This window comes from Anticarsia gemmatalis, chromosome 27 (assembly GCF_050436995.1).
Source record: "Anticarsia gemmatalis isolate Benzon Research Colony breed Stoneville strain chromosome 27, ilAntGemm2 primary, whole genome shotgun sequence".
NCBI lineage: Eukaryota > Metazoa > Arthropoda > Insecta > Lepidoptera > Erebidae > Anticarsia > Anticarsia gemmatalis.
Genome location: NC_134771.1, coordinates 5,917,608 through 5,941,570, shown reverse-complemented (window position 1 = coordinate 5,941,570; position 23,963 = coordinate 5,917,608). Strand labels below are relative to the sequence as shown.

Below are 23,963 nucleotides of genomic sequence, written 5' to 3'. Positions count from 1 at the left end.
AAAACTGTGACGCGAGAATTTTATGTATTAGATTTTAAATAGAATATATTATTAGTATACATTTAAATCACTTTGAATGACAAAGGTCAAAACGTCATAGCTTGCATTGTGTGCTACAAGGCCGTAAGCATATTATTTCAGTATGAAAATGACGTAAGATGTACTAAAATGAGGTCTCATAAGACATTTTTCTAATATAAGTTTCTGGCTGCTTTCGTGGCGCAGTGGTTAACGTCGCCACGACGCTACCATTGCGTCGGAAGGTCGTGGGTTCGATTCCCACAACTATTATAATAACACGTAGGAAAATATTGCTCAATTGATATTAGAATATTTTAGTAAAAACTCATGCTATATTATTATTAAATTAAGTAAGCCATGTTAAAGACCCTATTTCATCAGCATTGTTAGCGGCGAAACTTATTTCATACACCTCTGCTAAACCTTTGCGTATAACAAGCGAGTTAGTATGTATGTACAAGCATCCCTTATGACATCACCTTGACATCAAAAACAAGATGTCTGCCAAACCAATATGGTGGCACAAAAAAAATCAAAACGACAACTGTCATTGAGTCAACGACAAACTGATCAACGCTCTTCCAAATTTAAATTTCAAAACGCCTTTAAAATTCGAACCCAATTTTAAAAATCGAATTGACATTCAAATTTGGAATTTATTCTTTTTTATTCATTTATTCTTTTGCTGTTTCTTGTGTGCCTGTTATTTGATACAATCTTTGAAAGTTATTTTTGTAAAACTATTGTTATGTCAATGTGTTTTGAATAATGTTTTTTTCTATACGTTAGGTTGTAAAGGAAGTGAGGAGATTGCGTCGGGTGATAATTTCCTATAGATTTGCTCCATTTGTGTGGAGACGTGTGAATACTTATGGAAGATGTTCCATTTTGTAAAGTAGGTTATTATGTGTTTTTTATTTGTTTTGGATGTTTTTTATTAGATAGATATTGTGAGAGATGCTTTGTTACTTAGTTGTAGTTTATAATAATAACATTATTAGTATGAATTAAATTTTTTATTTGAAATAGGGCATTTTTGAAACAGATCGATTTGTTTCTCAATGGGAATACAAAGATTTTTTTATATTGTTATAAATAGATTGTAAAGAAAATAATTTTAAATTATACTTTATCTCTCTACTCTCTTGATTTTATTAATAAGCTAATGAATGCTACTGCTGTCTTTGTTTCACAAAAAAAAATATCAAGTAAGTAATTATTCATTTCATAACAAAATAAGTACCAATCTAGCAAAGAACTCATTTTCTTTTATTATTTTTTATATTTTACTCTATAAACTTATTACGAAAATATTTATTAAATAAACTATTTACAAACCTGAGTCTCACAACGAAAAGGTCACAAAAAATTTAATTAAAATTCACTTTACTTTTTAAACACAATATATAATTAAACTATAGCCCTAAACCTATAAATTAATTCACATAAAATCGAATACAAAAATCACTTTACCTAAACACAATTTTTTAAAAATAAAACAACAAAAAAAATACATTTAAAAAAAACAAAAAAAAATCTTGAAAATAAAAAAAAAACTCTACAAAAAATACTTCGAAACGACTTGAAACTGATATTATCGCGGCACGAATAAGCAAATCACTAACACAAAATAATAATATGTACATTTTTATCAGTCCGCCATGACAGTCGTTGGCAGTAAACAAGCGGGATTGGTTCCATCCGCTTGCAAATTGGACTCACGGACGTCCGTCGTTGCCTCGGCGAGTATTTAAAAAATTACACTTCGATTTCTGTAGTCTATGGTCGCGTTTGAATTTCGAATTGGGTTTTGGAGTTTGTTTGATGATGGTTAGGTTTTGAATTTCGAATTTTATGTTTTTTTTATACGGAGATTTTTTTTTTATTTTGGTATTCTTTTTCGGTCAATGCATAGACTAATGTTTACTTGAATAATGTCAATTTAAATTACTAACATGTTCTTAATTAGTTTATTTTAAGATAGTCGTGTCTAAATTTAGAATTTCTATTCTTTAAATAAGTTTATATTCTTAGTTTCGGTGTCCTATTTCGATAAACTTTGATTTTCGAATTTAAATGATCTAAATTTCGAATTTCTATTTCTGAATTGTTATTTTTAGTCACACCGAGATCCCGTTTTAGTCAAAATCAAATCATTTATTGCATCAAATGTTGACACTTATGATAGTCGTTACAATTACTGAATCTACCACTAGTATAACTTAGGATAGTATTATCTCATTTCAATGATTTGGATTGAATTAAAAATAAAATTTGAGTTACTAACCGACTTCAAAAAAGGAGGGGGTTCTCAATTCATTCGTCTTTATTTAGTTTTGTATAATGCATTAATAAGTGTTTGTTAGTAATTTCCAAAATAGGCCTTTCAAACCAATAGAATATTGTATTCGTACCTCATTAAAAAAAGGGCTGGGTGTTTTTAATTTACCCCGTTTTAGGGGTAAAAGTAATTTGTACGGACTGACGGGTTTCTTGTCGTTGAGTGATAATCTCTATTTCTTAGTTAATTCATTTTAAGTTTATTAGTTTTGTAACAGCTTGTTGTGATTTATTTACTTTAGTTATTAATATTTCTCTATTAGTCATTTTTACTTTATACACTTTATATTTAAATTTGAAAGTATGATAAGTGTCATTTAGGTAACTAGTTTCTGCCCATACAAACAGCCTTTTCGGGTTAAAAAGTATCCTATGCATTAGTCCAAGTTATAAACTATATGTGTATCAAATTTCATGAAAATATATTCAGTAGTTTTGGCGTCAAAAAGTAACAAACATACATACATGCATCCTCCCAATCTTTCGCATTAATAACATTAGTAAAATTTCAAATTCAAAAAGCGAACACAACATTTAAAACAAACGAATACCCCATTCCAAATTCAAACGCAGACGTCATCATTAACTAAAGCATAACCAAGCAATTACTTACTTTTAAAAACCGAACAATAGAATCTTAAAAGAACACATTCAAAAATACGGCATTCCATTTTTAAAATTAGAGTTTTTTTTTTAATTAAAAGGGTCGTTTCACGATATGATCGCGCTTTGTCGTAGCCTTTATTTATTTTTTTAAGGTTTTTTACAAAGCAAATTTAAGGACGTTGGTAATTATGAAGAGTTTTTTGAGCTGGCAATGTTTGTTGTGGACTTTTTGCCGTTGAACAGCCATTGTGGATAGGTCAAGTAGTTGGAGAACATTCTAGGCTATTTTTCAGTGATATTTTAATGAAAGGAATATGCAAGAGATGTTTCAGGTTCTCAAATCTGCAATTGTAGTTTGACTTGTATTTGTATATCAAAACGGTTCATGAAAGTGGTAGAATACTAATGCAGAACTTAAGTTATTTATTTTTTGTCCAGTTTTGTCAGTCTTGAAAAGTTGTAAGAATCTTTTTTGAATAATCTACCGTGCTATTGTGTATTCCTGTGCCTTGGGGTCGTGTACAAACACAGAATATTACGAAAGTCACACAGTACTAATATACCCGATAAAGCTATTAATTTATGTATTTCTCGCACAATTGTAACGTATAAGAATTAAATAAATTTCATATTTCAGTATGAAAAGTCACAAAAACAGAAAAACATGACGAAGTCGTTCAAATTTTCAAATATCATTTCATACACCACACCCATCTATTTCCCAACCTTATCCAAGGTTGCTTGCTTAATCGTTTACCGACCGATGAATATTGAATTCAAAATTCCCCTTATCACGAGGTCAGCCCTTCCTATCGCTTATCAAAAGTACTTCCCGTGGAACTAATACAACAACTTTTTTGTAACAGCAAAAAACTGACCGATATTTGATCGAGTATTACTCAGAAACTACTGAACCGATTTTGATAAGATTAGTACAGTTAGAAAGGTTATTTTGTAATCTACAATTTGGTATTAATATCACCAAATTTTGAAAAGTAAAAACGGAGATATTTGTATTTTTGTTGTTGCAGACATCACAGACGGATATAGGTTGCTTTGAAAACGAATTCATGGAAGTCCAATCGAAAAAGTATATTGTTAAAATATGCTAAATGTTATCGAATGTAATTATTTTTTGTTAGCTCGTTTAAAACAACGGATGTTGGGTTCAAATGGCAGGCACCGGGTTTTGTAGACGTATACCGCATTTATAAAGAAATAATTCTGATTTGCTATGTTTAAGAAAGCTCTGTGGCACGGTTGGTAGTGTATCCGACTGTGGACTATGAGGTCTCGGGTTTGAGTCCCCGGTTAGGCAAAGTAGTATTGGTCTTTTTTATTTATATTACAATATTTCTATATGTATGGTTTACACTTGGTCAGCATGGTAGAGTTAAGGCCTAAGATCTCTCTCATTTTAGGAGAAGACCTGTACCCAGCTGTGTTACAATACTAAGAGTCATATAATATAATTAAATACTTTAGCTACATGCCGAATGCCTATCCTTAAAACGAAATTAGCTAAAGTTTACACAGGTCATGGATAAGTATCAGATATCTTATCCAATAGATAAATTAACAGCAAATCTATGAACACACTTTCCAATTCCACCTGATTAACTAACCAATACTTATTTAAATAAAAACTAAATATACAAAACAGACCTATATATACCTAAAGCAAATAACAAAGTTACTCAACTAAAACATTTGTAAACTTGACCAAAATCGCCATTTTGGGAACCTAAGCCTTCTTAAAAAGTATTAATATAACTTCAAAACAACTGGCCTGAAAAACAATACGGTAGTTACCAGTCAAATCAGCTACTCTTTATGAAATGTCAAAAACACATTACAGTATAGTAATACGACAAAGTGACGTCACTATGTCATATTTTCGAATCAAATGAGTGTCTAATAAAATGTTTCAGTCTGTAATAATTACAATTTCAACATTATTTACCAAAAAAGCTACATAGTGTGAACATTTTAGATGAACCTTTTACGAGTACGAGTTTTGAAATCAAAATCAAATCAGTTATTCAGATAGGTAAAATGCTGACACTTATGATAGTCAATGATACAGAGAGTGAATTTACCGCCAGTTCGGAAGGTAGGGCCGATGAGAAGAAAACAAGAAACTCCTGGCCACTCTTTTTATTCGCCATCGTTTAATAATTTTTCGTTATCCCAGTCAACTACCAAATAAATTGTTACTAAAGCTTTAAAAAGTACAAAAACCAATATGGCTGACCAGCTATTAGAGTTATTTGTCCAACGTCAATTGCAGCAAGTAAGATTGAGATCTAAGATCTTTGCTTCAGACGGTTTAAAAAAAAAGATATTTCAAGATGGCGGATATTTCAATGTCAGATGTGTGTTTTGGCGGGCTTTTGTAGCTTAAATTGGGATTAAAACTTCGATTTAAAGATTAGATATTGGGAAAATAAATTGGTTGATTTTGAGGAAGGGGAATATGGTGGCTATCTTTTTCAACCCTAGTTAATGTAGGTACGAGTATTAGAAGAAAAAATACTTTTAGACTTGCACGTTGTATGTTTATAACGTATTAGATTTTTGCTCGCGACTTCGTCTGCACGAAAAGATTTCTTAAGTAAAAAGTATCCTATGTGTTAATTCTTAACTATTATCATATATGTACCCGACCGTCTCAGAGCGGTCCCGGGTTTCATTTCCAAGTTGGACAAAGTGCTATTGCTCTTTTTCTAATTTACATAATATTTTCACTAGTAGTCCAGAGTCAGGTAACTAACGTGCCTGGTATAAGACAATAGGCTCGTCCCTATTACATGGGACTAACATTATTAATGGCGAAACCTGGCTGTATTTAATACACCTCTTTGCAGACATGCATTGTCATTTTAGACTGTAACGTTATTTTACTAAAACCAAGGTAAAATCCAGGTCATAAAATAATAAAATTGAATAATATTTCTTTATTCTACACACAAGTCGTGCAGTAGCAAAATGTTTGACACTAAATCTACGGAAAACTGCCCGTTTGCTAGCGGCTCAGAATTTCTGAAACGCATGTCAAAACTGAACAGGCTTTTGCATTTTATATCGTAATATTACTGGAAAACTGAGTTTTAAGCTTTATTTGAAAGGAAAATGATTTAAAATTGTTTGTTAGGATAAAAATAGGAACAAAATATGACTAGAATAGTGTAAATTATGTTCAACGGTTAAGTACATTATTGTACTAGGTTATATTTGTGGAGTGGTTGCAGAAAAATGTATTTTTCTCCGTTTTTTAAAAACCGATTTTAACGAAACTTATATTGTCATATAGCTGAAATTATAGACTTTTATATACAGTTAGTTTTATTAGAATAAGTTCAGTAGTTTCTGAGTAATACTCATTGAAAAAACTACGACAATTTTTATCACAATTCAATTGAAGATAGAAATTTGAAGTCATCGTTCCTGTAAAGCAATAGCAAAGAAATATGTATTAAAATATCCATATACATTTTTTGTTACTTACAATTTCATATATATAATACACGGAACGGGAAGTCCCATCGCTAACAGATAGATACAGGATGTCCTCGAGATAAGGGGAATATTAACCGCCCTACATTTTTAACATAATCAAACGAATATAATATCAAAATCTATTAATATGATAACCGGGACTTTTGCAATGACTACACATATCTAAAAAAAAGGTTTCACACAGTCAACTGGCCACCTAAATCACAATAACCTAATCAGCCATATAAAGAAAAAAAAACAAGCAACCAATAGCGTACGTTCCCGCCGAAACGCGTTCCATTTCCAAATTATTTCAAACATGGCGGACGGTAACGAGCCGAATGGGCAAACAGCAATTGACCTCAATGTTGGGGCTAATGGCGCTCTAACGCTTGAAGCACATGACATTGATATTTCGTTACGGGATATAAGAATAATACTTTTTAGGATGCCTAGTGTTTGTGAAAATGAATAATTAAATAACTTATGTCCGGTTTCTGAGTACATTTAGCGGTAGTTTATCTATTCAAGATTTTATATGAGTTTAAGCGCTATTGAATAGATAAACTACCGCTTAATGTACCTCAGAAACCGGGAGTTAGTAGTTTAACTAGCAACCATAGTGCCCATATGAACTTTAGTTTTCATGTTTTAGCAACTTTTCTTACTAACCTTTCATATAAAAGTTATTCCCCTTTATTACCCTCTTCAGAAGGAAATTTCCAAAAATCCTCTCTTAGTGCTCCTCTACACTTCCTAAGAAATCGTCATACCAAATTTCAACTTTCTACGCTCAGTAGTTTCGGCTGTGAGTTGTCCATCAGTCAGTCAGTAACGGAAAAGTTTTATAAATGCTGATTTTAAGTCTGACAGCCAGTCTTACCAAGTGGTATCGTGTTATAACCCAGGTAACTGTGTTGTGGAGGTCAGATAGGCAGTCGCTTCATGTAAAACACTGGTATTCAGCTGCATCCGGTGAGACTGGAAGCCGACTCCAACGTAGTTGGTATAAAGGCCTAAGGCAAATATTTCTGTATTTTTTACATTATTAAGTGGCACAATAGTTTTCCTTATATAATAATCAGTTGGCAGCAGGATAAATGGAGTGTAATTGAATAACTGAAGTATTAAAAGAATTATTAATACAAGTACAATATTTAAACCATATTAAGTGGATTGCGGGAATGTATAATACTTGTTCAGGCAAAAACTACCAATGTTTTTTTTCCCTTTACTTCCTCACTACTTGGCAAGGGTCTCTTCTTAAACGAGGGAGAGGTTGCTATTCAAATGGGGACTTTGCATGCCCTCAAGAAAATGTATTAAACACATAAGGAGAGCAAGGTTTCATCACGATGTTTCCCTTCACCGTTGAAGCACGTGATAATTATTTCTAATTCACACATTTTTTTTCCCATTAATGTCCTACTGCAGGGCAAGGGTCTTATGGGTCTTATGTACTTATATCTTAGGGATTATGCCTCGAGTCCACCACGTTGGCCAAGTGCGGATTGGGGACTTTGCATGCCCTTAATAAATGTAATAATGTACTTGGGAATAGAACCCGAATCTTCGTGAAACAATCACATACTTTACTATTCAATAAATATAGTTTTGATCTTAAATTTTAAAATACTCGTTTTTATTCTTCATTTTAAAATAATTTTAACATTTCAAAAACGCTTTTAAAATTGTCAATACAAGGCACTAGAAGTGCGAATCAATGCAACTACTTTTGGCCCCAGCTTTGCCTGCTATTATTAAATACAACAATGAACGGTACAGCTGCCAGTTTCATTGTGATTTAACAATACAGTCTAACGGAATCCGAGGGTTTGCCAAATTATTATTATTTTAGCCTGTTAGGGTGATATTTTTAAATACGTAAAATCATGACTCTTTGAGAATAAAGTCTCTACAAACTTGTTTTACTTCATTCACATCCATAAATGATATATGATATTTTTTGAATAATTTTATCAATTTGTAGTAATTCTCATGCCCTTTAAAATTTTTTGAAGTTCGATTTTACGAAAATATATGGATCTATAGTATAAAACCTGCTTGTATTTCATACTAGAGGCCACCCGGGACTTGGCCCGCGTGGAAACCCTTCCCGTGTAAATCCAGATCCCTCGGGAACTTCGAGATAAAAAAAGTAGCCTATGTGTTATTCCGGCTCTTTAGCTACCTATATACCAAATTTCATCGTAATCGGTTCAGTAGTATTTGCGTGAAAGAGTAACAAACATCCATACATACATTCTTCTCACAAACTTTCGCATTTATAATATTAGTAGGATACCTCTGTATATACTGCTAGAATAACACATGACACATACATATAATCACGCCTAGTTCCTATAAAGGTAAGCTGAAATCTCAAGCTTTAAAAACAAGCTTACTAATTCTTTAGACTATTGCATAAACTCAAAAAAAGTCTTTGTCAAAACAAAATTTTTGACACAAAGACAAGCTTTCAATTTTTTGAGTCTATTGTCAACATTTTGACAATGAAACAGCTGTTTATAATCTTATTGTCAAAGACAGATGTGATTTTGAGAAATTTTGTCAAAAGACAGATGTTTTAGTTACATTTATATTTGAAATTGACACGTGCTATTGAGAAATTTTGTGTCAAAAGTAGCTTGCAGGAAGCTGGCAGCTTGCTAAAGAAAAGGTTTTAAAGACAGTAGGCTCGCTCCCTATTACATGGGACTAACATTATAAATCGCAAACCGAATATTTTCGTACATTTCTGCTCACACCTTCGGATATAACGGACGTAAAGTTAAGAACATATTTAAAATCTATTTACCTCCATAGCCAAGATGTCCAATCGAAAACAACACTTATTTCCAACAGCATAAGGTCTTCTCAAAAGAATCTAATCGGCAAAAGATTGGAAACGCATCTACCGTATCATCAAGCCGTAAGCCCACGGGCTAAGCCGCAAAGTGGCCGAAAATACCTTGAAGTAGGTGCTCATTTCGGCTTAGCCTTAAAGACGACAATCGATTTCGTCAAAGAGACTTTTTAAAGGACCTTTTTGGGCTCGACCTAATTTTCTAAAGCAGTTGCAATTTTATTTTTGAGAAAATATACCTACGTAATGTGAAAATATATATGTATACTAGCTGAACCGGCAAACGATGTTTTGCCATATAAATTAAAAAAATAGTGTCACTCAGGTGTATAAAAAATAGATGGCCGAATGCGGTCACCGATCTATAGAATGACCGCGCCGACGGTTGCTTAACCCACAGATCGTTTACCGAGCGGTGAGCGCAACTGGCTATGGGCGCCTGTAAAAACGTGCAGTTAAACTAAACTATGAATGAATTTATTACTATATAAATATACATAACTTCTAAATTTCTATATAATAATAGTTTGATAATACAGTGTTACAGTCAGTATTGTGACTGATAAGAGGTGGCCTTCGCTCATTGATAACAGCCTGATAACGTAATCTTGCTCCGGCCGGGGTCACTGGTACGGAAATAAAAATTACATTTATATTATATTTCAAATACTATAACTATGTATCGCTATAACCCCGAGAAGCCATAACCAGTAGCGCTCATCGGTAATCTATCTGTGGGTTAAGCAAACCTTGGAGCGATCATTCCATGGATGGGTGACCGCTTGGTGGTATTAGAAATGGGCGTCTCCGTGCTTCGGAGGGCACGTCGGTCCCGGTTGTTGTCAATTAAGATAACAGTCGTTAAGCCACGTCAAAGGCCTACGGGCTTGAACAACTTTGACACTAGGTTGACCACTAACCATACGATAAGAAGAAGAAGACTAGCCTTGACTCGGGGTTCGATTCCCACACGGGACAATTATTTGTGCGATCCACAAATAGTTGTTTCGGGTCTGGTTGTACCTTGTGTCCGTTGTTTGTATGTTTGTAAAAGTCCCCGCGACACAATTTCCCCTAAGTTAGTAAAGTACAAAAAAATTAATTATCATACTTGGACTATATTTTCTCAAAAACTACTGAACCGTTTTTCAAAATTCTTTCACTAATACAAAGCTACATTATTCCTTAACAACACAGAATACTTTTCATTTCAAAAATAATCCAAAAGTACTATATTTTTAACAAATTCCCGGCCTTCCATTTTCAGTTCCTACTTTGTTCGAAGCATGCGTGCTTTTATTAATGTATCCAGAATTCAATATGGCGACTGATGACGTCACACGCCAGTTGGTATCACAATTAATAATATAACAACATTCTTTAACTACAATTACGTAATGTCCGACCATGTGTGGGTATTCATCTCGGGAACTGAGGGACTGCTTTTAGTAAGAATTACTAGGAATTAGATTAAGTTTTAGGGTGGGGCTTTATTTTGTTGTAAACCTTGTGTCAAAGTTGTTCAAGCCGCTAAAAGGTCTTTGACATGGCGTAACGACTGTTATCTTAATAAGTATTGTACTACAAACAAAACAAAAATAGATTTTCGAAAGAAAAGAATCCCGAATTATCTGAGGTTCAATCTTCATGATTTCATGAAAATCTGTTCAGTTGTTAAGTCATCAGTTATCAGACATACTTTCGCGTTTATAATAATAAGTAATTATTATATTTAAGAAGTGTTTTTAATTAATATTCAATAGTAGCCCGGAGTTTGATAATGTGTCCGGTAAAAGGCAATAGACTCGCCCCCTATTACATGGGACTAACATTGTTAATGGCGAAACGTGGGTGTATTACACTTCTGCTCACACCTTTGGTATAATAACGTGATATTATGTATGTAAGCAAGCAAATCTAAGCTAAACTATAGTTACTATACTTACTATAGTTAGCCTATCTCTAACTAAAGATAGCGTATAGTCATAAACTGTCTGTCGTCTGTCCCATACGCAGTTATTGATCGTTATATAAAGTGTTTGGTATAAGTAATAAGATACAGCGGTTTAAATATTAGTGTCTATTATCAAGGCGTATTATCCTGACTCCTCATTAGTTTGTGGCTAAATTTCTTTCCGACATAGTAGTACATGTAGTGATTAGAAAGACTGTCATAAGAATAGACATCAAAATTGAATAAATGAACGAATTGATTTTGATTTTTCGAGCTTATTACCTTTGAGTATAGACATCTTTTTCAGTATGTCACCGTAACTGGTTCCAAGACTAATTACTGCTCTTAAACTTTTTATATTTTAAGGGTAGGTAAGTAGTTGATCTATATACGAATTGATATATTATTGTGGTAATTGATAAATTATTTTCATGATTACGGACAGGAACTACATAAATGTAAAAAAATCCTTTACTTCAATAAATAAAAATATTGCCACACAAGTTTAGTATTTTACTTTGGACAGAATGTTATCCAAATTAAAATTTGAAACTTGTTTAGTAATTATTTCTGTATAACAACGCGTTTTTTTAATGATTTGTCCAGAAGTCAGAATAATGTCTGAAAGTTCTCTCTAAGTTTATAACTTGGACCTCAATGGGGCGCGGCTATTAAAATATATAAAAATCACCACTTCGGTAGATTAAAAACGATACACAAAGGATATGATTTAGCAAAACATAAGTTTAATATTGAAGAAATATCGTAGGAAAACTTACGAGACGACATTGTTTGATAACTAGTTGATTATTACATCCCCTATTTTGCTTTAAAGGGTAAGCCACGTCAAAAGCCTTCGGGTGGCTTGAACAACTTTGACACTAGGTTGACCACTAACCATACGATAAGAAGAAGACTTTAAAGGGTTGATTTATTTAAAAAAAGAGAAATTTTGACCCTTGGTCTTTAATTAATATTATCATATAAATCAGTATTTTGATATGTTTGTACTTTGTTTAGTAGATTTTGATTATTGAGAAGAAAATGATTAACCCCCGGTTTCTGAGGTATATTTAATAACGTTTTCTTATATGAGTTTAAACGCTATTGAATGGATAAACTGCCGCTAAATGTACCTCAGAAAACGGGCATTAGGCCGTGCGAAATGATTTTCCGTGGTTAAAAGTGTCCTATGTCCTGTATGTTAATACAGAATATATACTATTTACGTATACAATATTTTACTAAAATTCGTTTTATAGTTTTAATGTGAAATACTAACAAACACAGATACATACTCTCATACTTTAGAATTTTTATAAAATTGCAAATATAAATTTATTTATCAACACGAAAACGAGTATTACCAGAGCCAATTTAAAAAAGCAAACGTTTGTCTATTGCACACAAAAAACCTGAATAGAGTAAGCATGATTTTGTTGTGTACGGGATGAAATCCCTTTTGTGTGCAAACGATCGTTTACAAAACACCCGGATGTAGACCAGCTGCGCCATTGCTGGGGTGACCATCAGAACTGGGGTGAATGGGAATTTTCCCATAGTGGGAATTTTGGTGGGAATTTTTTTGGTAGTTTTAGAAATTATGTTGTGTGTGTGTTATTGGCTTGTAAGATAATTATCTTTTACATTAAAATTGTATTTAGTAATGGTAACGTTTTTCATTAGTGTTTATTTTGGCTTTAGTTCTTTTTGGTCACAGTCTGCCTCTATGATTTTATTTATGCATGTTTATTTTTGGCTTAAATAAAAAAAAATGTTGGTTTCGTTTAATTGTGATAAATACTTTTATTGTTTTTGTACAAAGTGGTGTAATACAGCAAAAAATAACCTATTTTTGTTGATTTAGACCTAGAAGTTTAAATTTTAAATGTTGATTATTATAATAATTTAAAAAACATATTAATAATCTTGCTAGGTTTAATACCTACTAAGGCAAAAACCTTTTTTTAGGTACAAATAAAGGTTTTGAATCAAATCAAAATACCTTGACCAAAAAATTCCTCAAATCAAAGACACTATTATAAAGTTTAAACATCACAGATAAGAGCTCAGCTGTACATGAGTAATGCACACACAAATGATTTACAATTATTTCCCAGTACTGGCGTATCTAAACTGACCTCAGAAGGACAATGACCTTTATAGTATATAAGATAGTATTTACTGTTTAAGTGCATTTCGAGTAGGTTTGACTGATTGTGTGCTGTTTTCTATATATTTGTCAGACCCGAAGGTTAAGACATAGGTGTAGATCAATTCGCGTTTCTTTAATAATATTTTTTTTTATAAAGCATGCCTGTTTTACCTGAAGGTGTAGCCAGAAATGTATAGAATATAACAATACATATATAACATCAATCCTGTTTTAGCCGACGGTATAGGTTATAAAGGTGATTATAAAATACACTGACTTTTTGATACTATGCTAGCCCTAAGCAATAAAAGGCGAATCTATTGCTACATAATGGACACGTTACTAAACTCCCGACTATCATTATGTTTATTATTATTGAAAACAAATTTAATTTATTTTATTGAAGGAAAGACCGATAGCACTTTGAACGACTCGCGAATCGAACACGAGACCTCATGATCAACGATCGATTAACTACTGACTGCGCCACAGAGGTTGTTGAGGGCGCAGAGACAGTCAAATAATTGAAAAATCTGATATCAATTAAAAAATTAAATTATTTCATAAAAATATGAATCGTTAGCAACAAGAGTTGCTTGTTTTTTGTTCATATGGATTTAAAACAATCTGTTAAAATCTGTCGCGTGGTTTACGAGAAATACGCATAAATGATTAGCGAATTAATTTTACTATGTAAAGATAAGTTCTTTATCTTATTAGTATCTCTAGACAAACGATATAAAGATAATATATCTGTTACATAACTGCTCATGTAAGTAAATTGAAATGTGTTATGATTTCTACGATTATAATGTTGATACAGCACTATTTTTACTAGCCAATTGATGTGAGAAAATTGTTGTGTGGCAAAAGATTTTTACCCATAGGGGTCGTCTAAAAAAATTTTACAGCTTATATTTTAATATTCAGCACATCGAAGTACGATTTAAAAATTATTTTTACTTTTATATTTTACATTTTGTTAGGTAAACAAATTTAAAATTGAGAGATTTATTTCGTCAAAAGTGATTTGATGCTTTCTGTTTCTATATTTGGATGGGTTTTTTTAGTAAAGAATTGACTAAAAACTTTAATCTACCCTGTCAGAACTTACAAAGTAGGGTCAAAAACTGGTTTCGACAACAAAATGCCTTAAAATTGTCACTCAAATTGCAATACTGGTTACTCCAAATAATAATACATAAAAATCGCTTTTAAATTTGGTAAGCAGAGTCCAATAATTTCACCAAAAAACCACAATAGCCAATTACGGGACATATTTCGTAAAATCCTGCCCTATGGTCACTATGGCGGACTAAAATAAACTCCGGCGCACATCTGCGGCACACGTGGCGAGGACAAAGCATGAGGGCTATGGGAACGAGGCCTAATTGCTTCGCGTTCATGGGGTTCGCTCATTGATTCATATGGGGCTATTGGAAACTGGACTAGTGGGTTTTTGAGATGACGAAAAAAAAAATTGGCAATGTTTTTTTGAAAAATATTGGATGTAAGAGATTTTATATCTAATACATCCAATACATACATAATATCACGTCTTTTGCGAGATAGGGGTAAGCATAGACCAAATAATGCGATTTGAAACGATCTTTACAAACTTCCCTTACCAATATACAGCCATAATAATATTAATTTTGCAATCCTGTATGACAAGATGTATGGATGTGAATGAGTACAAGCTCTTTTTCGAACCAAATGATCGTGTGTGAGTTGTCTAATTATATTATAATATAGTTTTGTATTTTATTATTATTATATGAGATTTTTCAAAGGCTCTCGGAATCCTTCAATATGCTTTCTTATACAACTATATTTGCTCTCTTGGAAGTAACATGCGAAATCCAAGTGAAATCCTTTACTACAAACTACCACTCTCAGAAAAACTACCACAATATATATCTTCTACAACACTCAAACACCTACCACTACAAATTTCAATCATCCCATCTTTGGTAATAATGTTAACACAATTAATCAGATAATACATACACCCCCTATCTTGGTCCCCTATTTGCACACATGCCCCCAAACGCCCGGCATGCCTTTGATATTAACGTTCAACTATTTGCCGAAGGGGACACGGCTTAAATTAAAAAAGTATACAAACAATATTTTTGGAATTTCGATCGCATGCGAGTTTTGAAATTTAGGGGTTCATGGGTTATACTTTGTAAGGTTTTCTTATACAAATTGACATTTTGGTTATTTTTAAAAAGACAGCTTTTGCACTAAGATTTGCTATAGTGTCGCGGGGACACTTAGATTTTTTTTCTTGTATTGGACAACTCAACAAAGAATTGCTCTTGCAAGACTTTTACAATCATACAAACAACGGACACAAAGTACAACCAGACCCGAAACGATTATTTGTGGATCACACAGATAATTATTGCATGTGGGAATCGAACCCACGACGTCCCATGACAATCTTTATCTCATGTAATAGGGGACGAGCCTATTAACATCCTACTAATATTATAAATGCGAAAGTTTGTGAGTATGTATGGATGTTTGTTACTCTTTCACGCAAATACTATTGAATCGATTACAATGAAATTTGGTATATAGGTAGCTGAAGACCCAGAATAACACATAGGCTACTTTTTATCCCGAAGTTCCCGAGGGGTCTAAATTTACGAAGTCGCGGGCGGCCTCTAGTATAATATAATATTAGAAAAGTAAAGATAATAATGTACATATGTCTGTATATAACTTATTAAGACGTTGTCTTCTCCATGAGAAAGTACCTACATGTAATTTAAATGCAACGTACAGTTTCTAAGAAGGGCGCCTAGCGTGCATTCATATGATATCTTTGTAGTAATTTATCTCTATTAACTGCACATTCCGTTGTATTGACTAATATTATCACGCTTTTATTGTCGTGGTAGAAAGCAGAAGTGTTTGTTAAATACTAGTTAATTATAGTAGCTTATATAATTTCATATTAGGCATCATTTCAAACTGTGATTTTATTTAATAGCATTAGACAACTCACACACGGTCATTTGATTCCAAACTTAGCAGAGCTTGGAGTATGGTAACCAAATAAATGATAAACATACTTATATACATACAGCTACTTTATTTTGAAACACACATAATTATCCATTAGAAAGATAAATCGTATCCAAGGCACCATACTAAGTTATCGGACTAAGAAACTGTCTACGCGTCAAATTCTATCAAAATCTGCATTGCCATTCTTGAGTTATCATCTCACAAACGTACAGACAATTTGTAGCACACATCAATAATGCTGTTCTAAACTAAGCTATCGGACAAACTGTCTATGCGCCAAATTCCATTAAAATCTGTCTATCCATTCCTGAGTTATCATCTCATCACACAATTTTGTAGCACACATCAATAAATTGTAACATTAGAAGTCTCTTATGACGCAGAACGCAAACCAATTGATTTGTCTCATTTGAAGCTGCGGATACGGCGACTATTTGCATGATTTAAGTCCCTGAGTAACTGTGAGAGCACGTTTCTGTTACTAAAGCATTAGTTTAACGTTTTATTTAACTAATGGGGCCAAATATAGTTGTTTTTGGGACATTATTATAAGATTTATAGTGTAAAAGAATCAAATTCGGTTACATAAATAAAAATACGCGTTATTGTCATAGACGTGAAACGAATCTTTTCATATTATAATAAATACATAAAAATACGCCTTTTTCATAAAGACTTTTTAGACATTTTTTTATAAAGATACCGGAGGCTGAAGCCACTAGGCAGAGACCAGAGAACGTCACTTGGTACGATCCTTACAAACTTCCCTTGCTTAATTCACATCCATACATCTTGTTATACAGGATTGTAAAATTAATATTATTTTGATTGTCATCAAGCCAAGTTAAATGCAAGCCTGAGGGTTTTGTGAAACAGTTACTGAAGGGATGCATAGTCCCCGCATTTAGCTAGCGTGGTGGAATCAAGGGCTAACATTTTTTTCATGGCGAGAGGAGACGTGTGGTATGTCCACGTGGTCACATAGAGACCCTATATAAACTGTATTGGCAGCCAATATGGATTGCATTATAGATACAGATCGTATATTATTTTAATCGCTGTAAGACTGGACACAGGAAGATGTTTAATGCTTTAAGTATTCGCTTCTTACTGATATCCGCTATTAAAATACATATGTTGAATAAATTGAGGTGAATAACTTCTAAACTATATTACAGATTTTGACAAAAATGACACAGAATTAAAGCTTATTTTTCCACCTCTTAGTCGATATAAGTTTCATAAAAATTGGTTGTATAGTTTTCGAGAAATAGAGCCATTAGAAAATCACTTCGTTGTGTAATACCAGTATAGGCAATTTAGGTCTGACACGAGTTATTAAACTAATTGGTCCCTGGGGCATCTTGTACGCTCATATGATATCAATCAATAACGGAATATTGTAGGGAACTTGCTTGACTTTAGACATACATGCAAACATACGTACATACTTACAAACATACGTACATACATAAAAGCAGACAGACAGACAGACAAACGTTTGTACAGACATACATGCATAAAATCACGCCTGCTCCCCACGTGGGTAGGCAGATACCAAAGAACATCATCTTTGCAAGCTTTTATTGCTTCATTCACTTTACATTTGAGTTTAATGTGGTCGAAAAATTACACTTATATCACTCTTCAGAGAGGAAAAACTGGTCTAGATTTTGAGTACTTTTACCTACACTTAGGCTATTTGTGCGAGCGCCATACGAACGCCTATCGATTCTTCGCGAGTGCTAGGTTCGAATCCCGGTTAAGGCACTGAATTTATTCGAATTTAGTTATGATTTATTGTGACATAGACAATTGAATGTAACGCACCAAAAAGGAAAATTACAATATATTTGCTAAACTATTATTACAATACAATAAGGTAAATTAAATTATTAATTCAAATAAACTTTTAATTTAGCAAGTCAGACAAGGAAAGATTGTTACAAATATTAAAAAAATGTCGTTTATACAAAATACTTGGAAAAAGTCTTCAAAAAATATGTATATGGTCACCCTACATTTCAATTACGTTAATGAAAACGAACTACGCCTAAAACAGGGAAAATTTTACATAAAACATTTACATAGCAACACACTATGCCCTTCGAAATACGGCCAAACATTTACACATAGGAAAGAAACTTAAAACAATAAATTTTCAGCTTAGCAACAACAAAAATCTAAACAAAAAACTATTTTTAAAAATCGACTCACCGTTTTGTTGTAATACACGCAAAAAAAAGCACTATCCGCCATTTTGAAACGTCAAAATTTGACACACGCGCGCGAAATGAACATAGACGTTTCGTTCTAAAATTTAGATGAAAATTTTGTATTTTTTTGATTGATTTCTGAACGGACAGACGTCTGTGTTGTATGAGAAGCGAGTTCGTACTGAAACGACTGTTGAATGAAGTGAATGACTATCAGAAATAGGCGAAGGGAGGCGATGGGTTTACGTTTTTGATGCGCTGAAGCGCTTTATGTATAAGATTATTTCATGTTATGTATTTTTTTGCTTTGTATTCAAAATTTGTTGCTTAAATTGTTTAAATGTTTCTGTTTTTTAACATTGGAGACGGTTTTGAAATTATTGTTGTTGTAATTTAATTATTATTGAAGAATAATATTTGATAATTATTGTACTGTAATGTGTTGGAAGTTAAAATTAAAACGTATTAACGAAAAAGACAAACAAATTCCTCAAAAATAATTAAATGAAAGTTAGGTACTGTCAAAATACAGTGTTTAGTATTTATTGAAATACAGTCTTCATAGATTCTAGGGCGATTTATTTTTACAATATAATTCATAGTAAAAGGTCTATTTGGGACAAATATCTAAAATAACTCCCATTACCTATTTATTATGTTTTCTTTAAGACCAAAAATGATGACGTAATATCCAATAACATTCATCAACCAATCATAATCATTTAAAAATAAAAAAAAACATGCAACCGTTGATTCTCCAACAAAGAATCTAAATTCAAATATTAAAGCGTCCTAAAGCGCTGCACTCCTGCATTGTCCGTTAGCGATCGACCAATCACAGCGCAGTATGTTCAGTGCCAGCGGTGCTCAACCTTTTGTAGCCCATTTAAATCGTGAGTGTATGAAATATTTGAAATATTCATATTTGATTTGTCGACGTCCGCGCGTCCGTTTTATTAGTTCTGAATGATTGTAATAGTTTTGTTCGTTTACACATTGTAAATGTTTATTAGTATGTTAGTTTCAATGTGTGAATTTTTAACCGACTTGGACAAAAGGAGTAGGTTTTCAAATCGTCTGATATTTTATATTTGTTTTAGCTTTTATTGAGTGCACCGATTTGATGAGTACGGACTAGTCATTGCCCAGCAGTGGGATAGTAATAAAGTCTAAAAAAGTTAATTAGCGGGTACAGACGTGGCTAGGTACGGGTTCAGTTTCACCCCCTCTTTTAGTAGCCTATGCTACTACTTTTAATTTTATAAACAATCCCTATGGATTGATTATAAAATTAAAAGTAGCTTATATTTGACCTTAAGTTTTTTAATATCTCCATGTTAAATTTAATTAAAATTGCTTCAGCAGTGAAATCGTAACAAACAGACAATTACAAATCGTGAATATAAGAACAGATATTTTCCGCGAATTCCGCCGGACAAAGTTCATTACGCTGTTTTAATAAAGGGCCTGTAAGGTACTTTGTACTCTTTTAAAATGTATGGTCATACAAGAATATTGTGTTATGTTTTCCTTTACCATTACATTTGTAACGTATTGTTAAATATGTTTTGCAATATAGGAAACTATATTGAATACACTATGTATTTATTATCGATTAATTATCAAATTACGCATACAAAGTAAGATACAAAAAAAGACTTACAAATTCAAAAAGTAAGTGTGTAAGACGTCAAGTTTTTAGCCTAAAGTATTTGAACTTTCAATTACTTTTGTAAGTCACTATTATATTATTAAGTTATTATTTCGAAATTCTTTAATATTAGCCTATATCTCAGGCCTTAGCTTTAAACCTTCAATAATTTCTGCAAAGAGGCGAATGCTTATACCAATCAACTAATATACTATCAAATATAAAATCTATATAACACTACCATAAGAAACCTACGAACAACAAAACATTCCCAAACCGTTTCAAAAATGTCGCCCAAAAATATGTTCAACAAAACCATAAAATATTTGTGAAAGCATCAAAGTAAGTATTTTTGATAAAAACATTAACTTTACCGTGTGTTCTGACATAGAATTTGAGCGTTGCGAAATATTTCGTGACGTCACAGGGTTACCTTCGTCACCCCACTTTAGGGTGGAAAGTGGGTTGGTTATGTAATCGCTGTACTCTGCTTAGCTCAATTAGGTGTAAAATGTTGTATATGTTGAAATGAAATATGTCTTGTTGTTGAAATTTGTGGTTATAACTGAAGTGATATTATGTATATCAACGAATGTATATAGCACATTATTCTACATTAGTATATGAAATATTATTCATATCATATAGAAGGCACTCGTAAGGAAACTATGTTTGGAGAAGTGTATCTAAAATCAATAATGGAACAAAATTGATAAATTTATAATCAATTGAGAACTTACACCTATTTTTTTCATTTTCATTGGCTACTTTAGTATCACGTAAGTCTTAAAAACATGTTGTATTATAGACCGAATTTAATGTCAAAACGAATGTAATTAACCTACTACTATCCCACTGCTGGACATATATCTTTTCTATATATAAGAAGATTTAGGCTTAAATACAGTACGCCTAACAAATACAGACTTTACATTCTTAAAAAATCATTGAAACAACTTTCAAACACATAAACATTTCACGATATTTTCCCCGTTACAACAATTCATAATCACTACAAAAAAAAAATTAAACACCCCTATTTTAACTCAAAAACTTGGGGTGGAAAAAAAAGATGGCGTCTGTAAAGTCTTACTGCTAAGTGTCGAACAGTGTACCAAGTTTCTTCGCAAGTGCGTCTGTGGTGTAACACAAGCTATAATGGGTTACTTTTTTCTAGAAAATTCCGACCAAAAGTTGAAAAATACTTTTTTAAAACATTTTTGATGGACGTTTTTTATTAACTAGCTATTGTTTGGGATTTTTGGGGTGGAAGTTCAACCCGTTTGAAGGGGTTGATTTTGGGAAAATCATTAATAGTGATATTTTAAACCCGCTATACATATTTAGCACATAACAGTAAATAATATATGGTTTCTTATTACACAGAGAGTATATGATTTACTTGCAGTGTTTAATAATTTAATTAAAAATGAAAAGAAATAGGTTTGAACTTAAATCTGGAATTTAGGAGTTATGTGTTTTATAACAAAAAAATCTATACGACAATGAATTGTATATTTATAACCTCTTCCAAACCGACTCTTAGTACTGCATTTGTTTGTAAAACCAACCGATAGCTTTAGAGCAAACTGTAATTTAAAAGCATCATTTCATCACCACAATTTCCCTTTAAACAAATTCAAAACCCAACTTAAATTCTTTTACAAAATTAAATTAAACATCAACCAAAAATTCACACATCATACATTTCACCTCGAAAGGCGACCGTAAAGGGCCGGACCCGTATGACGTCACCGTTATGACGTCACATAAAGCCTTATTAACGCTGAACACATAGCAGAACAAAGAGCGGCGTTAAAAGATCATGCCCATTGTGGTATGTAGGTCGGGAGGTGATATAGTGATGGGCGACAGCGGTTTTCATAAGCGGAGCGGGTAGAACATTATTTAGAGTGTAAATTAACTGGAAGTAGCGTCTGGAGATGTTATCATACGAGATTTGAATTTAGTTAAGATCGCATTTTTTGTGATACTCAAAGTTGTAGTCTATCTACGACTAATGTTTGTCCTAAAATAGTCGATTTTAAATAACATAATACGATTTGATACTGATAATATTGCTTTAAAAAGGCTAGTAGAAATAGTAAAGTATATCCATGCAATAAAGGACTTTCCAAATTTACATAATGGACTTTCCTTTCTGCTATGAAACTTTATCCAAGGTAAAACTCTACATCATTATCTTAATTTAGAAGAATCGAACTCCGATCGTCTTCGTCATTGGCAAACACACTGTACATACAATAGAGTATATTATTGTTATTTCAAGAAATCAGATTTAAAATATGTAATACCATTGACTCGCCTCTGTTTCCGCTATCGCTCTCGCTCCTCTCATTACTAAGGTCGTTACCCTATTTTACAGCCCAAGAGAATAATTACGACTTTGCTTTCCTAAAGTTTGCATTTCAGCTCCGCTATTTCAGCGGCAGATTATTATTTTTCAGTTAGCGTTTGATCTCAAAATTGTTTTAGTTGGATGAACATAGTCAAAACTAACGCTTGGGGGCTGAATTTGGGGTTTCTGACCTTATTTTCTTAGTGTATTTAGAAATAACTAATTGCTGTGTAATTTGTGTAAGATAAAAATATTTGTAAGTCTTATATGACAAGATGTATGGATGTGAATGAAGCTAAGGAAGTTTGTATGGATCGTAATAAGTGGCGTTTTTTTGTCTCTGACTACCCCTATGGGTAAAAGGCGTGATTTTATGAACTTATCTATACAAATGTATGTATCATTATATGTATGAACATTTAAAAAAATAATAATATAACGCACACATATTTTTTGCTTGTTCACTTATGCTTGATCTAAGGTTATTAACTATCTCTATATTAAATTTATATAAATGTATAGACTTCATACTCAGTATCAGCAAGAATTAAAAACCTACTATACCTAAAAACTACCTTTTGTTTCAAAAGCAAAATAATTTTGCCCCAAAAATTTTACTTAGAAATTATTCCCTTTTGTATCGAATCAAAGCGTTTCATATAAAATTTTGTTGCCCACATCCCATAATTATCGTTAAGGCTACAATAACATTTATTTTTATAATAATTGTTATGTTTTTCGTAAACGGGTGCGAATATTGATCAACGTTACTGAGGTATCGGTATTTTGTTTTACCCCTATTTAACCCGTTTGGGGGATGATTTTTGAAAATTAAAGTAGTCTATGTGTGAGCACAGATCTTATACTACAACTATGCGAAATTTCAAAATAATCAATTAAGCAGTTTAGTCATAAAAGCGTGCTTAAAAGACTTTATTAATTTTCGCATTTTTTTATATTATTAGTAAGTAAGTATAATAAGTTTTCCTTCACCGTTAGAACAAGTGATCAATATTTCTAATACACACATCACTTTGAAAAGTCATTGGTGTGTTGCCTCGGGTTCGAACCATCGACCACGTCGATTTGGCTATGACTGCTCTTGTTGTATTAAAAGAAAATATTCTCCTACTGGACTTTAATATAACCTCAAAAACTTTATTAAATTAACTTAAAACGGAAACATTTTTATAACTTCATCTTGCTGTATAAAAAATATAACGAAAAATATGAAAAACGCTTGTCCGTTTTAATG

General features: G+C 32.4%; 2 long non-coding RNA genes across 2 annotated transcripts in view; one reads left to right on the top strand and one right to left on the bottom strand.

Annotated features, from left to right (window-relative positions):
- The window catches only part of LOC142984638 (uncharacterized), a 33,822-nt gene extending 14,783 nt beyond the window's left edge, over positions 1-19,039 (bottom strand). The window contains exon 1 of the long non-coding RNA XR_012960155.1: positions 18,700-19,039. This is a non-coding gene — a long non-coding RNA (uncharacterized LOC142984638). The remainder of the gene's footprint in view (positions 1-18,699) is intronic.
- Positions 1-23,963, top strand: part of LOC142984639 (uncharacterized) — an 82,676-nt gene that overhangs the window by 44,687 nt on the left and 14,026 nt on the right. The gene's annotated exons all lie outside the window — the stretch shown is intronic.